The sequence below is a fragment of the Gigantopelta aegis genome, chromosome 10, assembly GCF_016097555.1.
Source record: "Gigantopelta aegis isolate Gae_Host chromosome 10, Gae_host_genome, whole genome shotgun sequence".
NCBI classification, from domain to species: Eukaryota; Metazoa; Mollusca; class Gastropoda; order Neomphalida; family Peltospiridae; genus Gigantopelta; species Gigantopelta aegis.
Window position 1 is genome coordinate 87,954,264 of NC_054708.1, and position 21,044 is coordinate 87,975,307.

Consider the following 21,044-nt stretch of genomic DNA (forward strand, 5'->3'; position numbering starts at 1 on the left):
AGCGTGGGAGGGGTGGAGCGAACGGGGCACAGTAAACTACATAGGACGATAATGCATTGTCTCTTCCATACCTCTACATGCTAGCATCTTTTGGCGCGTATCACTTTAAAAGAACAAAAACACATTTTCGTTTTGTTACAAATATTTCTTACACACATTTTTCAAAGAACGAGGCTAATCCATTGGACCCGTCCCCCTAAATATACAATGTATTCTAGTGCCTTTTTTATCATTGGGTTGCCGTATTCACGAGATGTCCATGTGCCCTTTTTCAGTCCCATCACCCCTTAAAAAACGTTCTCGCTCCGCCTTTTGTGCAAGTTTTGGTATCACACAGAGATAACGCACGTGTAGAAAGTTGATTTAAATATCGTGATTGGTTGTTTTACGGTGATGTCGCAATCTACAAAGCTGTCCACATAAACCAGTAACACGGACTATTTTGAAGCTGATATCTCTATGACGTATGTTAACTGTGCAGCTGCGAATGCGTAGTAAATAATTTGTGGTTGGAAAAGACATTTAAATCTCTTTCAAACCTGGTTTTTAGTCTATGTGCCAGAGCCTGAATTTTTAATAAATGGGTATCACCTGGGCGGGCAAATTCCCATGGTGTTTTTAATATAACATTTTGGTGTAGGGAAAACAAAATATATCATAACTTTGCAACCAATGAAAAATGACTTCCTGTCGTTTGTTGTAAAGACACGTTTTTCAAAACAATTTAACATTGACCCCTTTAATTACTCACAGTGTTTATCATTCACAATCTGGGCAATTAAGGAAGGAGATATTTTATTTAACAACGCACTCAACACATTTTATTTACGGTTATATGGCGTCGGACATATTGTCAAGGACCACACAGATATTGAGAGAGGAAACCCGTTGTCACCACTTCATGGGCTACTCTTTTCGATTAGCAGCAAGGTATCTTTTATATGCATCATCCCACAGACAGGATAATATATACCACGGCCTTTGTTACACCAGTTGTGGAGCACTGGTTGGAACGAGAAAAAGCCCAGTGGCTGGACAATTAAGTTGAAATATATATCTCATGAAGCAGTAATACCATTAATACCAAGGTGGTAGATTTCTAAAATCACTAAAATGTCATGACCGTTTGACCTCTGGTGACCTCATTATTAATCCAATTTGTACATATCATATATCAGTTTGTAAAGGGCTTTAATTGTTCATTGGTTGCAATGTTATGGTACATTTTGTTTTCACTACCCCAAAATATTGTTGAAGAATTTGTTCTCACCTCTCTATGTTTATGTGGTTATATCCACCAAAACGCTACTCCTTACAGCCCTCTACATTGCCACAGAGTTGGTCGCATATACGACAATTGTTTTTCTTTTGCGACTAAAACATTTCATACTATCTATATACAAATACAAGTAGGCGCCATCTGGCTCTTAGAGGGAAACGTTAAAGGGACATTCCGAGTTTGCTGCAATTTTTAAGATGGTATCGACTAACAGAGACTTTTAACGATTGTAATTATATATCAAATATATTTTTCTGCATAAAATATTAGTGGCCATATATCAAACGTGTTTCTGATCGTTCTAATATTTGTACTAGTTTAAATTTCATTTTATTTCCTAAAATATACGTTTTTCGTACGTACGAAATTATTTGATGACAAACTCCAGGTTGGGCTTTTTACAAATTTTAAGACGACCAGAAACACATTGAATATACAGACACTGATATTCTAAACAAGTTAATATATTTAATATGTAAGTTTAATCGTAGAAATATTTTATTAGTCTGAAACATCTTACAATTCACCAAACTCAGGAATGTCCCTTTAACGTAGAGGGCTGCCTTAGGAAAGTCTATCACATTAATGTTTTAACTATAGGTATAGGGCTAATAATTTTAAAAAACCACCATGAGAAGTTGCCCGCCGAGGTGATACCAATTACGGCACTGGCCCATGGACTATTTAACGCGGATCCATTAAATATCAATTATCTTACAACTCGTTGATTAAAAACTTTCTTGACAGGCTTCCTCTGGTTAGTTACGTTTTGAATTAACTCGTTGAAAGACAAATGCTATGTAATGCCCACCCATGTTGTATCCGACATGTTTGATATCTCTCACAGCAATTCGTTTAAGGTTGCGAAAATCTGGAAAGGGTGGGACGCAGTTTTAGATTACAGGACTCGCTGTTCTAGCACTGTACATTTCAGGGATATTAAAAAACAAAACAAAAAACAACAACAATGGGAGACCCCACCCTCAGCTTGCACCAGTGCCGTGAAAGTTTACGTATGTTGGTGGCTGTCAATTGTAAGATATGAGTATTCTGATCGCCGTCTCCTGATGAAAATAAATAACACGTGGAAATGCACATCAACAATAATTAGTAGCTCGCTATCAATTCCTTGGATGTACGGTTTAGTTAGCTGGGCCTGTTATAAATGTTTTATTCACACATCCTGCCGTCCGTCTTTTTCGGACATTTCCCTGCATTTCATCATGTGACAACGGGCATGTTCAAGAGACCCATCGCTTGAAGTCGCTCGAGAACGAGACTTTTGCGCATCACATTAAATAAATGCGATTGGAATGGAAAGCATGAAAATCAATCAAATTATCCGCGAGCGTTCTGCAGTTTGTGACATATTCAAGACACCGAGCGCTTGCCCTCGTTCGCTTGAGTAAATTTGCGTTAAGTGGATGTGATTGGATATAAACAGCATGGGAACCCGTATCCTCCGGAGTCGGGCCCGTCCGCACCACTATACCAACCCATGACGACTGGACTATACCCTAGTCTGATACTCTCTTTAGTTCAGACGGATCCGGCTTCTCGAGATCTGTATTTCAGCACAGCACTTCACCTTCAACATCTAATGACTATCTAGGGGTTTTCTTGACGGGATGCAACCCATCTCGTCCCTATAAGCTGTGCACCCAAACGGCCTTAACGAGGCCACTCACGTGGACATATATATCGGACTTTAAACTTTTAGACCTTCGTTCAAAATTTTAGATCGAAATTACTTCTTTTTTTTAATATTATTAAATAGTCCGATCCTCTCTTCTTTCTGTTATTTATTTTTGGACTGTCCTTCTAAAATGCTCCAAATTATACAAATATTCGGCCGAACAGTCAATTCTTTTTATTTTTGGCTTGTAACTTTTTTTTTTCTTCTTTTAAAAAAAATTCTATTAACGTTTTTACTAATTGCTATTTTCAAAATTTGGCCCATTTTCAACTCTACCCTCCCCCCCCCCCCCCCCATCCCGAGTCAGGCCACCGATCTTATCGGACGTCGCACCCTAGTGGTATGTGAGCACGTTAAAGTAGTTATCTATCTATCTAGCATGGGAACCAGTCAAGCATTCGCCCTCCTGAACACGACCCTGATAAATTGGACGAGAGCTAGTTAGAAGCAGTAGTTACCAACGTCGATTTGTGTGAAAAGCTTTTCCTCAGTCTATCTCTGTTTGTGTAGGTGTCGATCTCATTACTGCGAGAGGGATTCCTTTATGGCAGCACTTTGCCTAAGACAATCAACCGGACTAATGTGGCCTAATAGGAAATGAAAGCAGTTTTAACTCCCCCCGACTTATTTTCGGATCGCTCTTCTATTTCCGGAGTCGATTATATTATATCGTCTCAAAGTAAACGAAATTACAGCCACGTTTGTTGCGTGATATAAATAAATGGCTGACACAAATGATCACTAATTTACGCAAATATCCTTTAATATGGACGTAGGAGGCGCTGGAAGGGTCGAGGACGGGTTATATATGTGTATTAGTTTAAGATTCCTCTCCACACACGATCCTAACACAATAACCTTTATTATTTCTAAAGATCATTCTTATGCGTGTGCTTCTTTTGGTGTAAGAATAAAAAACTATTTTTAGTTTAGATGTTATATAATGTTAATCCTTGATATACTGCTCACAAGAAGTTTGAAGAAGATTTTTATTTCCGAAAAAGTATTGTCAAATGATTTATCTTAATAATTAGGTACACATTATATATTTAAATAAAAATGTAAATGTATAAGTAGGGGGTACCGGCCTCGGTGGCGTCGTGGCAGGCCATCGGTCTACAGGCTGGTAGGTACTGGGTTCGGATCCCAGTCGAGGCATGGGATTTTTAATCCAGATACCGACTCCAAACCCTGAGTGAGTGCTCCGCAAGGCTCAATGGGTAGGTGTAAACCACTTGCACCGACCAGTGATCCATAACTGGTTCAACAAAGGCCATGGTTTGTGCTATCCTGCCTGTGGGAAGCGCAAATAAAAGATCCCTTGCTGCCTGTCGTAAAAAGAGTAGCCTATGTGGCGACAGCGGGTTTCCTCTAAAAACAGTGTCAGAATGACCATATGTTTGACGTCCAATAGCCGATGATAAGATAAAAAATCAATGTGCTCTAGTGGCGTCGTTAAATAAAACAAACTTTACTGTATAAGTAGGCCTAATTTAAACTATCGTCGTAATTCAACATAACAAACAACAAAAACGGACATCCTTACAATAACATTTCTGTTGTTATTTATTTTTTAACTTTATACTAGTAAAAATATTTATTCTTATTTTTGTTTTAAATATCTTCTCGCAAATGTTTAAAATGTGCATGCGATAGTGGTCCTATAGTATATTACCGGCTCTCAAATGCTGAAGACGTCTGTAGTAAAGTTAGCACACCTCGGAAACTTGGGGACTTTTAATATGTTATTACTACAGATATTCTGCAACTATCTTGAAAAAATCAGCTCTGTACTATTTATTTCCGGGTTAAACACCAATTTTGACCTAATGTTCCTGGCCTATTATTTCGTTATACCCTTATGGTGCATCCATACATGGATGGATGGTTAGGTGGATGCATGGACGTGCGTTCTGTTTACAAATAGTGGAGATATCCGAATACCAATTTTAAATACAATGACCAAATTAATCCTTTGGTTTTTTTCTTTCTTTCTTTCTTTCTTTCTTTTGTTTGTTTATACTCTTATGGTGCATCCCCGTGGATGGATTGATGGATGGATGGATGGATGGATGGATGTATGAATGAATGGATAGATGGTGAGGACTTATCCTAAAATTGTGATAATTTGCTGCACGCAATCTCCCATACCATGACATATTCCTTGAAGGTCTATAAAGTATCCAGAAAGACGTAAGAGGACAGTTGAATGGATCCACCAAGGTGAGTTATTTCGGAAGGTGTGACCTTGTAAATAATGGTTTTTCGGAGAAATTTGCGTCTATGTACCTGTTGCTAGCTCGCCTACCTGACACGACAGTCTCCGTGTTGTGTTGAGATTTCAAACTGTATACAATAACCAGACAGAAACAGGCGTCAGATCATCTCACTTCGTGTTGACTGTCATCAAATTCTGAAAAGACAGTAACTCAATGACTAAGTTCCAAAATACTCACATTTATCCTGCAGTCACTACATGTATTAAGACATGATGACTAGATACATTTATCCTGCGGTCACTACATGTATTGAGATATGATGACTAGATACATTTATCCTGCAGTCACTACATGTATTAAGATATGATGACTAGATACATTTATCCTGCAGTCACTACATATATTAAGACATGATGATTAGATACATTTATTCTGCAGTCACTACATGTATTAACATTTATCTGCAGTCACTACATGTATTAAGATATGATGAATAGATACATTTATCTTGCAGTCACTACATGTATTGAGATGTGATGACTAGATACATTTACCCTGCAGTCACTACATTTATTCAGATATGATGACTAGATACATTTATCCTGCGGTCACTACATGCATTGAGATACGATGACTAGATACATTTATCCTGCAGTCACTACATGTATTGAGATACGATGACTAGATACATTTATCCTGCAGTCACTACATGTATTAAGATATGATGACTAGATACATTTATCCTGCGGTCACTACACGTATTGAGATATGATGACTAGATACATTTATCCTGCAGTCACTACATTTATTCAGACATGATGAATAGATACATTTATCCTGCGGTCACTACATGCATTGAGATACGATGACTAGATACATTTATCCTGCAGTCACTACATGTATTGAGATACGATGACTAGATACATTTATCCTGCGGGCACTACATTTATTCAGATATGATGAATAGATACATTTATCCTGCAGTCACTACATGCATTGAGATATGATGACTAGATACATTTGTCCTGCAGTCACTACGTGTATTGAGATACGATGGCTAGATACATTTGTCCTGCAGTCACTACGTGTATTGAGATACGATGGCTAGATACATTTGTCCTGCGGTCACTACGTGTATTGAGATACGATGGCTAGATACATTTGTCCTGCGGTCACTACGTGTATTGAGATACGATGGCTAGATACATTTATCCTGCAGTCACTACGTGTATTGAGATACGATGACTAGATAATTTGTCCTGCGGTCACTACGTGTATTGAGATACGATGGCTAGATACATTTGTCCTGCGGTCACAACGTGTATTGAGATAAGATGGCTAGATACATTTATCCTGCGGTCTCTACACGTATTGAGATATGATGACTAGATACATTTATCCTGCAGTCACTACATTTATTCAGATATGATGAATAGATACATTTATCCTGCGGTCACTACATGCATTGAGATACGATGACTAGATACATTTATCCTGCAGTCACTACATGTATTGAGATACGATGACTAGATACATTTATCCTGCGGGCACTACATTTATTCAGATATGATGAATAGATACATTTATCCTGCAGTCACTACATGCATTGAGATATGATGACTAGATACATTTGTCCTGCAGTCACTACGTGTATTGAGATACGATGGCTAGATACATTTGTCATGCAGTCACTACGTTATTGAGATACGATGGCTAGATACATTTGTCCTGCGGTCACTACGTGTATTGAGATACGATGGCTAGATACATTTGTCCTGCGGTCACTACGTGTATTGAGATACGATGGCTAGATACATTTATCCTGCAGTCACTACGTGTATTGAGATACGATGACTAGATAATTTGTCCTGCGGTCACTACGTGTATTGAGATACGATGGCTAGATACATTTGTCCTGCGGTCACTACGTGTATTGAGATAAGATGGCTAGATACATTTGTCCTGCGGTCTCTACACGTATTGAGATATGATGACTAGATACATTTATCCTGCAGTCACTACATTTATTCAGATATGATGAATAGATACATTTATCCTGCGGTCACTACATGCATTGAGATACGATGACTAGATACATTTATCCTGCAGTCACTACATGTATTGAGATACGATGACTAGATACATTTATCCTGCGGGCACTACATTTATTCAGATATGATGAATAGATACATTTATCCTGCAGTCACTACATGCATTGAGATACGATGACTAGATACATTTGTCCTGCAGTCACTACGTGTATTGAGATACGATGGCTAGATACATTTGTCCTGCAGTCACTACGTGTATTGAGATACGATGGCTAGATACATTTCTCCTGCGGTCACTACGTGTATTGAGATACGATGGCTAGATACATTTGTCCTGCGGTCACTACGTGTATTGAGATACGATGGCTAGATACATTTATCCTGCAGTCACTACGTGTATTGAGATACGATGACTAGATAATTTGTCTTGCGGTCACTACGTGTATTGAGATACGATGGCTAGATACATTTGTCCTGCGGTCACTACGTGTATTGAGATAAGATGGCTAGATACATTTGTCCTGCGGTCTCTACACGTATTGAGATATGATGACTAGATACATTTATCCTGCAGTCACTACATTTATTCAGATATAATGAATAGATACATTTATCCTGCGGTCACTACATGCATTGAGATACGATGACTAGATACATTTATCCTGCAGTCACTACATGTATTGAGATACGATGACTAGATACATTTATCCTGCGGTCACTACATTTATTCAGATATGCTGAATAGATACATTTATCCTGCAGTCACTACATGCATTGAGATACGATGACTAGATACATTTATCCTGCGGTCACTACGTGCATTGAGATACGATGACTAGATACATTTGTCCTGCGGTCACTACGTGTATTGAGATACGATGGCTAGATACATTTGTCCTGCGGTCACTACGTGTATTGAGATACGATGGCTAGATACATTTGTCCTGCGGTCACTACGTGTATTGAGATACGATGACTAGATACATTTCTCCTGCGGTCACTACGTGTATTGAGATACGATGGCTAGATACATTTGTCCTGCGGTCACTACGTGTATTGAGATACGATGGCTAGATACATTTGTCCTGCAGTCACTACGTGTATTGAGATACGATGACTAGATACATTTCTCCTGCAGTCACTACGTGTATTGAGATACGATGGCTAGATACATTTGTCCTGCAGTCACTACGTGTATCGAGATACGATGGCTAGATACATTTGTCCTGCAGTCACTACGTGTATTGGGATACGATGGCATTTATCCTGCAGTCACTACGTGTATTGAGATACGATGGCTAGATACATTTGTCCTGTGGTCACTACGTGTATTGAGATACGATGACTAGATATATTTATCCTGCAGTCACTACATGCATTAAGATATGATGACTAGGTACATTTATCCTGCGGTCACTACACGTATTGAGATATGATGACTAGATACATTTATTCTGCAGTCACTACATTTATTCAGATATGATGACTAGATACATTTATCCTGCGGTCACTACATGCATTGACATACGATGACTAGATACATTTATCCTGCAGTCACTACGTGTATTGAGATACGATGGCTAGAAACATTTGTCCTGCAGTCACTACGTGTATTGAGATACGATGGCTAGATACATTTGTCCTGCAGTCACTACGTGTATTGAGATACGATGGCTAGATACATTTGTCCTGCAGTCACTACATGTATTAAGATACGATGACTAGATATATTTATCCTGCAGCCACTACATGTATTCAGATACGATGACTAGATACATTTATCCTGCGGTCACTACATTTATTCAGATATGATGACTAGATACATTTATCCTGCGGTCACTACATGCATTGCGATACGATGACTAGATACATTTGTCCTGCAGTCACTACGTGTATTGAGATACGATGGCTAGATACATTTGTCCTGCAGTCACTACGTGTATTGAGATACGATGGCTAGATACATTTGTCCTGCGGTCACTGCGTGTATTGAGATACGATGGCTAGATACATTTGTCCTGTGGTCACTACATGTATTGAGATACGATGGCTAGATATATTTATCCTGCGGTCACTACATGTATTGAGATACGATGATTAGATACATTTATCCTGCGGTCACTACATGTATTGAGATACGATGACTAGATACATTTATCTTGCAGTCACTACATGTATAAAGATACGATGACTAGATACATTTATCCTGCGGTCACTACATGTATTGAGATATGATGACTAGATACATTTCTAACTGTGATCACTACATGTATTAAGATATGATGGCTAGATACATTTATCCTGCAGTCACTACATGTATTCAGATATGATGACTAGATACATTTATCCTGTAGTCACTACATGTATTCAGATATGATTACTAGATACATTTCTAACTGTGATCACTACATGTATTGAGACATGATGACTAGATACATTTCTAACTGTGATCACTACATGTATTGAGATATGATGACTAGATACATTTCTAACTGTGATCACTACATGTATTGAGACATGATGACTAGATACATTTATCCTGCAGTCACTACATGTATTCAGATATGATGACTAGATACATTTCTAACTGTGATCACTACATGTATTGAGATATGATGACTAGATACAGTTATCCTGCAGTCACTACATGTATTCAGATATGATGACTAGATACATTTCTAACTGTGATCACTACATGTATTGAGACATGATGACTAGATACATTTCTCACTGTGATCACTGCATGTATTCAGATATGATGACTAGATACATTTCTAACTGTGATCACTACATGTATTCAGACATGATGACTAGATACATTTCTAACTGTGATCACTACATGTATTCAGACATGATGACTAGATACATTTCTAACTGTGATCACTACATGTATTCATATATGATGACTAGATACATTTCTAACTGTGATCACTACATGTATTGAGATATGATGACTAGATACATTTCTAACTGTGATCACTACATGTATTGAGACATGAAGACTAGATACATTTCTAACTGTGATCACTACAGGTATTGAGACATGATGACTAGATACATTTCTAACTGTGATCACTACATGTATTGAGATATGATGACTAGATACATTTCTAACTGTGATCACTACATGTATTGAGATATGATGACTAGATACATTTCTAACTGTGATAACCAAAGGAATGTTGTATTGTTCAAAGTTACTTGTTCTTTTATTTGGTAAACGGTAAAGTTGTGAAATAAAACGGTTCATTTCATTGTTTTTATGTATTGTGTAGGATTGTAGGATAAATATAATAATCGGTTATTGTCTTAAAGGGACATTCCTGAGTTTATGTATTATGTAGGATTGTAGGATAAATATAATAATCGGTTATTGTCTTAAAAGGACATTCCTGAGTTTAGGTATTATGTAGTATTGTAGGATAAATATAATAATCGGTTATTGTCTTAAAGGGACATTCCTGAGTTTATGTATTGTGTAGGATTATAGGATAAATATAATAATCGGTTATTGTCTTAAAGGGACATTCCTGAGTTTATGTATTATGTAGGATTGTAGGATAAATATAATAATCGGTTATTGTCTTAAAAGGACATTCCTAAGTTTGCTGCATTGTAAGATGTTTACGACTAATAAACTATTTCTACAATTCAACTTTTTTTTAGAATACCAGTGTATGTATATTCAATGTGTTTCTGGTCGTCTTAATATTTGTAAGAAGCCCAAACTGGATTTTGTCTTTAAATAATTTCGTACGTACGAAAAAATATATTTTAGGAAATAAAATGAAATGTAACCTATGACAAATATTAGAACGATCAGAAACACATTTAATTATATAGCTACTAATATGTTATGCAGAAAAACATATCTGATATGTAATTACAATCGTTAGAAAGTCTCTGTTAGTCGATAACATCTTAAAAATTGCAGCAAAGTCAGGAATGTCCCTTTAAGATATCGGTTTTATCGCTATTCTAACCTTCGCAGGAAATAGTCGTCTTAAGACTAACCGGTTATTCTCTATATATTGGACACGACATAGTTGTAGTTTACAAATTTCTAATGTGCTGAGTTCTCGTTAAAATACATATTCCTTTCCTTTGCCATATTATGACTGACACACAAATACAAGTTAGTTATACAGAATCATCGATCAGTGGTGTAGTGGTTAAGTTATCAGCCTTAAAGCTGATAGGAACTGGGTTCGTATCCCGGTACCGGCTCCCATCAAGAGATGGATTTAACGACTCAATGGGGAAGTATTAGGCCTAACAATTAACCACCAACCCACTGTCCCGGGCAGACAGCCCAGATAGCTGAGGTGTGGGCACAGGTCACGTACAGGAACCTTAATTGGATATAAACACAAAAATAGGCTTTTCAAAACGTCTTAGTTTTGTGCAGTGAAAAAAAGGTGATACAGGTCTGTATGCCTGTGTTTGACGGAAATTCGACACTGCGGAAAGTGGATTCTGAAACTAATTGATACTTAAATAAAAATAGACTGTCCTCCTGTAATCCAAATAACTAGTTTTAGTCCATCGACTCTAATTAAATTTCCACTTTAAAATTATAACGTCAATTTATATTCATTTTCAGTGTGTATGTATATTTTTGGTTTCTAAAACATCGATGCTGACAACTAGAATAGGTTTTATTGCCACTTATTACAAAATTGACAATAGTCCACCATTTTCCTATTTATTTTAAAATTCCTTTTTCTTTTTTGTTCTAAACATGTTTTTAATGCAGTTAATTGTGTGGGATATACCTGCAGTAGGAGGAGTGGAAAGCTATACAACATGAATAAATAACTCGACTCAAACTCGGCGACGGCAATTTCTATAGCTGCGATATGAAGTGCCATAGCCCAGGGGCACTACCAAGTGCAGTTTTTTGTAAGTGAATAAAACATTACTGACGTCAGTTGAAGGAGTACTAAACCTAATAACTTCCTGTGTAATAGGTTCAAATTACCCCCCGGTTCAGGTTACCCCCCGGGTAATTTGAACCTTGGTTCAAAGTACCCCCCGAAGTTAAACTGTTAATAGTCAATACGTAAATAATAGAACACATAATATGTCTGTCCTATTATATTTTACGTATAGCCCCTTCCTGCGTCGACATCACGTCGTCTGTGTATATACACGGACGTTAAACAATAATTCAGTCACTCACCATTTTTCTCCCCAGGAAATATCACTATGTAAAATTAGTCTAATTCACAACACGTTCATGAATCGCCGTCTAGTTTGAGATATTAAATGGGTTAATCCGAAATTTGGGGTAATTTGAAACTACCATATATGTGCAAGTTACCTCCAGTTTCAGGCTACCCACGGGGGGTCGTTTGAAACTAAGGGGGGTAGCTTGAAACTAGGTTCAAACTACCCCGGGGGTAATCTGAACCTAGGTTCAAACAACCCCCGGTAATCTGAAACTAGGTTCAAACAACCCCGGTAATCTGAAACTAGGTTCAAACAACCCCCGGTAATCTGAAACTAGGTTCAAACAACCCCGGTAATCTGAAACTAGGTTCAAATTACCGGGGAGTAACTTGAATACGGGAGGAATTTGAAACTTGGACACCGGTTGGGTCAATGTTCGAGGTGCACCTTTTGATAGAGCAGTTAATACCACAAGTCCTGTGATTGGTGAAGAAATGTGAGTATGTTTGTTAATAAAAAAAGTTGTATCTGGGTAAAAATACAATTTTAGTTCATCTAGTACCACTGTATCAAGTAGCCTTGTGCTTGAAACATGTACGGGGTGCCTGTGATGGACTAGGGTAGTTATTTCTGAAATGAGCAGCTTCACCCCAATTTTTTTCTGATTTACTTTAAGGGTGAGTGGTGTTAGTATTTTTTCTCCATGGTGAATATGTCGATTGATACACCGCAGACTGGCAAGCGAAGTTTAAACTGGGTAGAGTCATGCTCCCCGAAAAATAAATTATTGAAAAAAAGAAAATTTGCTAGAACCGCTAAAACCTTCCCTCTGCACATGCGCCTGAAAAACATTTCAAAATTGCAGTAGAATTATTGTTCTGAATTGTTTAAACGTTGAAGCTTGTTAATCTGAAAACCATAAGCTAGGACATAACCTATCTTGGTTGTTAGCTCTCAGTATTATGGTCATCACCATCGAACAGTATATAGCGAACGAGGTGCAAGGGGAGGTGGGGGGATCGCCTTATCCTATATTGTAACTAAATGGTTGATATACAAAACCGGAATTCCCTTAAAAACCAGACGTTTTCCACGATCGCTTTTGAAATATCAGTACAGAGGTCTCGCTACACAGTTCACTATAGTTCCTAATTGTGACGTGATGTGATTCAAATTTTCCCTTCTAGTAATTGGGGAATAATTAAAACAATTTCTATTTTTAATAGAAAGCCTTCTGGCTGGATTTTGCCCATGTTATTTTGTAATATTGTGCACTGACCCTTCGGGACATGGGTGTATAGCGGAAGAAGCGGTCGGTGTGACTCGGTTCCTGAACAGGTGGTTCGGACCGGTAATACAGCCAGATGCGGTCATATAGAAAAAACCTAAGACGGAAATGTTCTCAATTTTGGAGTGAAAATAAATGCTAAATATGCTTACAATATATAATGTATGTTCGCAATGGTATATGTTGTTAATACCAACGAGAACGCGTTCTATTAGCAATCTTCATAAGAAGTTGGGCAATTTAACATGGATTTTCTATGGCAGATGGCATCTGTGTAGTGAGATCAGAATAGAACATCATTAAAACGGATATCCTTCAAAACCAGATTTTTTACTTTAGTCTTTGAGCATCGATTTTCGAGGAGTTTCATTTTAGTACTAATAACTAGCCACCCGATAGCTTCACCTCATCCATCATCATGAAAGACATTTAGCTTTTATTTTGAATATGATGTGGACGGGAACAGGGGAAGACACATAAGTATACAGTCATATTTGTCGGCAGGTCATCTAAAGCAAAGGTAAATTGTGGAATTGTGGAATTTAAGGGTTATGGAATTTACTTATGTAGCAACGGTTTGCCATTTGGAATATTGCGCCATCATTAACATCCAAGATGACTTCCAAAATGACCACCAAAAGAAAGAAGTGGCAAAATCTTGCATTCGGTTTGACCCCAACTACCACAATGCCTGTAAATCTAACAGGGAGTATACTACCAAATCAAATCCCACAGACGACAATAGTAACATGTGTGGCTAAAACTCCTACCTGCAGCGTATCATTCGACATAAACGCTACGGATATAAATACTATCACCCCTCGCCCTTAAAGTGAATCAGAAAAAATGGGGGTCAAGATGCTCATTTCTGAGATAACAGGTAGCGTCTATGACTACCCTAGTTCCGCACAAAATTCGAGTACTGTTTTTTACAGGTACCCCATACATGTTTCAAGCACAACGCTACTTGACACAGTCGTACTAGATGAAATAAAATTGCATACATTTTTGCCGAGATGAAACTATTTTTTTTTTACAACCAACACACTCACATTTATCATCAGTCACAGGAGTTGTGGTGTTCACTTTGCTATCAAAAGTTAGGCACTTCGAACTTTGACCCATTTGAAAGTTATTTGGTTTACTACTACCAACAAGGCCGTAATACAAGGCCGTATCTCTGCACGACAACACAGTGGATGATTGCATGAATGCCCATCTAGTGCCTCGTCCATAGGAGGGCAGCCACTCCCGAGAAGATCCTTTACTGGAGATTTCACCCTTTTGCACGGCCAAAAGAAGACTGCCACTCATAGAATAGTTTACGAAATCAAAACTAGCACCGGACGTAGCTCATTGGAACAAGTACAGTTGTGATGACATGCACTCATGAATAATTCTATTAAATCCTTCATGGTGTATACCACCAAATCAAATCCCATAGACGACAATAGTAACATATATAGCTAAAACTCCTACCTGCAACGTATCAATCGACATAAACACCGCGGGGGCAAAACGTAGCCCAGTGGTAAAGCACCCATTGGGCTATTTCTCGCTCCAGCCAGTGCACCACGACTGGTACATCAAAGGCCGTGGTATGTGCTATCATGTATATGGGATGGTGCATATAAAAGATCCCTTGCTGCTACTTGAAACGAGTAGACCATGAAGTGGCGACAGCGGGTTTCCTCCCTCAATATCTGTGTGGTCCTTAACCATATGTCCAAAGCCATATAACCATAAATACAATGTGTTGAGTGCGTCGTTAAATACAACATTTCATTCCTTCTTCCTAAACACCACAGATATAAATACTATCACCCCTCACCCTTAAAGTAAATCAGAAAACATTTGAAGGTGAAGATGCTCATTTCAGAGATAACGGGTAGCTTCTATGACAACCCTGGTTCTGCACAAAATTTGAATACTTTTTTACAGGTATGCCATGTATGTTTCAAGCACAAGGCCTTTTGACACAGTGGTACTAGATGAAATAAAATTGCATACATTTTTTGCCCAGATGAAACTCTTTTTTTTACAACAAACACACTAACATTTATCACCAATGACTGAACGTGTGGTATGAACTGCTCTAACAAAAGTTGGGTGCACCTTGAACTTTGACCCAGTTGGAAGTTATTTGGTTTCATACTAACTTCAATCACTGTAGCAGTATTACAGCCTAAAAGACAGCTAATAAATGAGATAGTCATTTCATGATAGCCTTGGCTCACCACAATCATACTTCATGAGATAGTCATTTAATGATAGCCTTGGCTCACCCCAATCATACTTCATGAGATAGTCATTTAATGATAGCCTTGGCTCACCACAATCATACTTCATGAGATAGTCATTTAATGATAGCCTTGGCTCACCCCAATCATACTTCATGAGATAGTCATTTAATGATAGCCTTGGCTCACCACAATCATACTTCATGAGATAGTCATTTAATGATAGCCTTGGCTCACCCCAATCATACTTCATGAGATAGTCATTTAATGATAGCCTTGGCTCACCACAATCATACTTTGCCGTAACACCTTTTATATTTTCCTGTCGCACTATAACATGACACATGGCCAGTGTATATGATACACAATGATGGGCCTCTAACACACACCCCCCCCCCCCCCCCCCCCCCCATAAAATCGTGGCAATGCCAATGTACTGAGGTCTGCACCTCTTTTAATCATGCGTCTGATTCGATGCAGCTATTCAACCCAAATTCCCTGTCGGGTGTGAAATATGGGTGACACCCGGTGTAGTTTTTGCCCATCTTGGCAATATTTCACTTATAAATTAATTCCATTACCCAAATGTCTGAGTCGCTGATAAGTTGACGTAAAGTGCAATAAATTGCAATTTATGTTCAAGTCACTACAGTGGTGGCTAACTTGGATTCAAGAAATGATCATATGTTTTCTGCATTAGCAAACGAACCCAATTATTAAATTCCTTCCACCCTAAGACCCGATATCTGAAATTTACAAAACAAGACGTTTGAGGTAAAACAAAATGCACAATAACACCACTTCTTTCTTTCGACGGTCATTTTTGTAGTTATCTTTTAATTTTGTGATGATTTAAAATTCCAATTAGTAAGAAGTTGTTGTAATTCCTAAACAATGTTATCGTTAGGCTACCTTTGCTCGATCTAGATAATGTAGGATGTAAAAACCTACAATGTTTACATCCGGGTGCCCTAATGGTGGCCATGTTGGATTAAAATGCTGAAATAATGTCGTGATTAACACGGTAGTTCAAAATGAAATCCGTGGCTCCAGTAATATCTTTTACCGGTGCGGGATTTAGCTCGGTCGATTGAGCGCTCGCTTGAGGTGCTTGCGTCGCAGGATCCATTCAACTAAATGAGGGTTTTCTTGTTCCAACTAGTGCAACACAACTGGTCAAATGCCGTGGTATGAGCTTTCCTGGCTGTGGGAAAGTGCATACAAAAGATCCCTGTCTGCAAATGGAAAAAATGTAGCGGGTTTCCTCTGATGACTATGTGTTAAAGTTACCAAATGTTTGATATCCAACAGCCGATGATTAATTAATCAATGTGCTATAGTGGCTCCGTTAAACAAAACAAACTTTAACCTATATCATACTGTATTTAAGTTCTAGAGTTTGGCGGCCTTCTTGAACGCCATCTTGAATGTTTTAAAATGCTCGTACGTGCTAAGTTTGCACCTCCTGGATTGTGACTCACAGCTGCAAAAACCACAGCGAGCAATTGTGGGTACCAAATTGCAACGTTTTATGTTCTGCCACCCGAAAATTAGATTTTACACATCCGGGTTAGACCCCTGTAGTTCAAATCGCTGTAGCGGGTGCTACGTCAACAGTTTTGGCCCGATGTTAACTAGAATTAGAGTTGCACAATGGTCTAACATGTCCGCCCCACTGAGAATGTATGCAAAGTATCACCAAAACCATATCTTAGGTTTTAGATGGAGAATATGGAACATTTTGGATAAACAGTGGAAAACCCGGAAACGTACAGAGAATTAAAAATCTGGAATTGCGAATAAATCATAAAAACTTTCAACTCTGCTTTTATCATGTTTATATGAATTAAATTGCTTGTATCATGTTTACATGAGTTGAATTGCTTTGTCATGTTTACAGAAGTTGAATTGCTTTATCATATTTACATTAGTCGAATTGCTTTATCATGTTTTCACGAGTTGAATTGCTGTATCATGTTTACATGAATTGAATTGCTTTATCATGTGTACATGAGTTGAATTGCTTTATCATGTTTACATTAGTTGAAATGTTTTTATCATGTTTACAATTCAGAACACTTCAAAAGTTAAAGTTTGTTTTGTTTGACGACACCACTAGAGTACATTTTTGACATATAGTCTTAGCTGGTTAGAATGGCAGAACACATTTCTCACATATAGTCTTAGCTGGTTAGAATGGCAGAACACATTTCTGACATATAGGCTTAGCTGGTTGGAATGGCAGAACACATTTCTGACATATAGTCTTAGCTGGTTGGAATGGCAGAACACATTTCTGACATATAGTCTTAGCTGGTTGGAATGGCAGAACACATTTCTGACATATAGTCTTAGCTGGTTGGAATGGCAGAACACATTTCTGACATATAGTCTTAGCTGGTTAGAATGGCAGAACACATTTCTGACATATAGTCTTAGCTGGTTAGAATGGCAGAACACATTTCTGACATATAGTCTTAGCTGGTTAGAATGGCAGAACACATTTCTGACATATAGTCTTAGCTGGTTAGAATGGCAGAACACATTTCTGACATATAGTCTTAGCTGGTTGGAATGGCAGAACACATTTCTGACATATAGGCTTAGCTGGTTGGAATGGCAGAACACATTTCTGACATATAGTCTTAGCTGGTTGGAATGGCAGAACACATTTCTGACATATAGTCTTAGCTGGTTGGAATGGCAGAACACATTTCTGACATATAGTCTTAGCTGGTTGGAATGGCAGAACACATTTCTGACATATAGTCTTAGCTGGTTAGAATGGCAGAACACATTTCTGACATATAGTCTTAGCTAGTTAGAATGGCAGAACACATTTCTGACATATAGTCTTAGCTGGTTGTAATGGCAGAACACATTTCTGACATATAGTCTTAGCTGGTTGTAATGGCAGAACACATTTCTGACATATAGTCTTAGCTGGTTGGAATGGCAGAACACATTTCTGACATATAGTCTTAGCTGGTTGGAATGGCAGAACACATATCTGACATATAGTCTCAGCTGGTTAGAATGGCAGAAGACATTTCTGACATATAGGCTCAGCTGGTTGTAATGGCAGAAGACATTTCTGACATATAGGCTCAGCTGGTTGTAATGGCAGAACACGTTTCTGACATATAGGCTCAGCTGGTTGTAATGGCAGAACACGTTTCTGACATATAGGCTCAGCTGGTTGTAATGGCAGAACACGTTTCTGACATATAGGCTCAGCTGGTTGTAATGGCAGAACACGTTTCTGACATATAGGCTCAGCTGGTTGTAATGGCAGAACACGTTTCTGACATATAGGCTTCTGGTTGTAATGGCAGAACACGTTTCTGACATATAGGCTCAGCTGGTTGTAATGGCAGAACACGTTTCTGACATATAGGCTCAGCTGGTTGTAATGGCAGAACACGTTTCTGACATATAGGCTCAGCTGGTTGTAATGGCAGAACACGTTTCTGACATATAGGCTCAGCTGGTTGTAATGGCAGAACACGTTTCTGACATATAGGCTCAGCTGGTTGTAATGGCAGAACACGTTTCTGACATATAGGCTCAGCTGGTTGTAATGGCAGAACACGTTTCTGACATATAGGCTCAGCTGGTTGTAATGGCAGAACACGTTTCTGACATATAGGCTCAGCTGGTTGTAATGGCAGAACACGTTTCTGACATATAGGCTCAGCTGGTTGTAATGGCAGAACACGTTTCTGACATATAGGCTCAGCTGGTTGTAATGGCAGAACACGTTTCTGACATATAGGCTCAGCTGGTTGTAATGGCAGAACACGTTTCTGACATATAGGCTCAGCTGGTTGTAATGGCAGAACACGTTTCTGACATATAGGCTCAGCTGGTTGTAATGGCAGAACACGTTTCTGACATATAGGCTCAGCTGGTTGTAATGGCAGAACACGTTTCTGACATATAGGCTCAGCTGGTTGTAATGGCAGAACACGTTTCTGACATATAGGCTCAGCTGGTTGTAATGGCAGAACACATTTCTGACATATAGGCTCAGCTGGTTGGAATGGCAGAACACATTTCTGACATATAGGCTCAGCTGGTTGGAATGGCAGAACACATTTCTGACATATAGGCTCAGCTGGTTGGAATGGCAGAACACATTTCTGACATATAGTCTCAGCTGGTTGGAATGGCAGAACACATTTCTGACATATAGTCTCAGCTGGTTGTAATGGCAGAACACATTTCTGACATATAGGCTTAGCTGGTTGGAATGGCAGAACACATTTCTGACATATAGGTTTATCTGGTTGGAATGGCAGAACACATTTCTGACATATAGGCTTAGCTGGTTGGAATGGCTATGTTTTAACAAAAAACACACAGTAGTAACACAATTGAGTTTCTTTAATTACGACACAAATTATTAGTTAAATGTAAAGCTTACCTGGATTTGTCAGTGACCCATCCCCCAAGTCATTTCCACTCGCAAAACACTTCCTGTCGGTTATACGCCAAGTTGACCAGGCTTCGAACACTTTTCGCCCACACTTCTCGTCGACGTGCAAGAGGCGCAAATGTTATAAGAAATAAATATTACACTTAGACGCCAGAGAATTGAAATTAATTAGCTCTACTCTTCGTCTCGCGTTATCAGTAACAAATTATGCACTGATTTTCTTTCGAGGATTGCCGCTTGACGAATGAAATGCATGGGTTGTAATGACGTGCTTCTTACAAAGGGGAGGAAAACAAAAGTCCGGCAATTCTACTTTGGATAACTACTCGTTAAATGATCAAGGGATATTTCGAGAGAACGCGCTTCCATTTCACGTCCAGATAACTTGAACGGGACGATATGGTGCGTGGGCGTTATTCTTGGAGCAGTCACTTTTTTTGTTTTACTACATGCAAACTGTCCATTTGATGTCTGTTGGAGGCGGCTATTAGGAGAGATTAGATCGCTTGTATATCAAGTGACCCGGATTAAACCTTCCCATCGTTTAATCTTCGGGCATAGATGGAGACGTAAGCGTAGGCGGAGGAATACAGAAAGGATTTGATTGGGATATTAAAAGTAGTGTGGTGCCAGTTCGGAATAAAAAGTCAATAAGTCTTCA

General features: G+C 38.5%; 1 long non-coding RNA gene across 1 annotated transcript in view; it reads right to left on the bottom strand.

Annotated features, from left to right (window-relative positions):
* The window catches only part of LOC121382584, a 47,686-nt gene extending 26,957 nt beyond the window's left edge, over nt 1–20,729 (bottom strand). Inside the window, exons 1-2 of the long non-coding RNA XR_005959185.1 lie at nt 20,372–20,729; nt 5,284–5,388 (exon numbers count right to left, since the gene is read on the bottom strand). This is a non-coding gene — a long non-coding RNA (uncharacterized LOC121382584). The remainder of the gene's footprint in view (nt 1–5,283; nt 5,389–20,371) is intronic.
* Nucleotides 20,730–21,044: the final 315 nt, after the last annotated feature.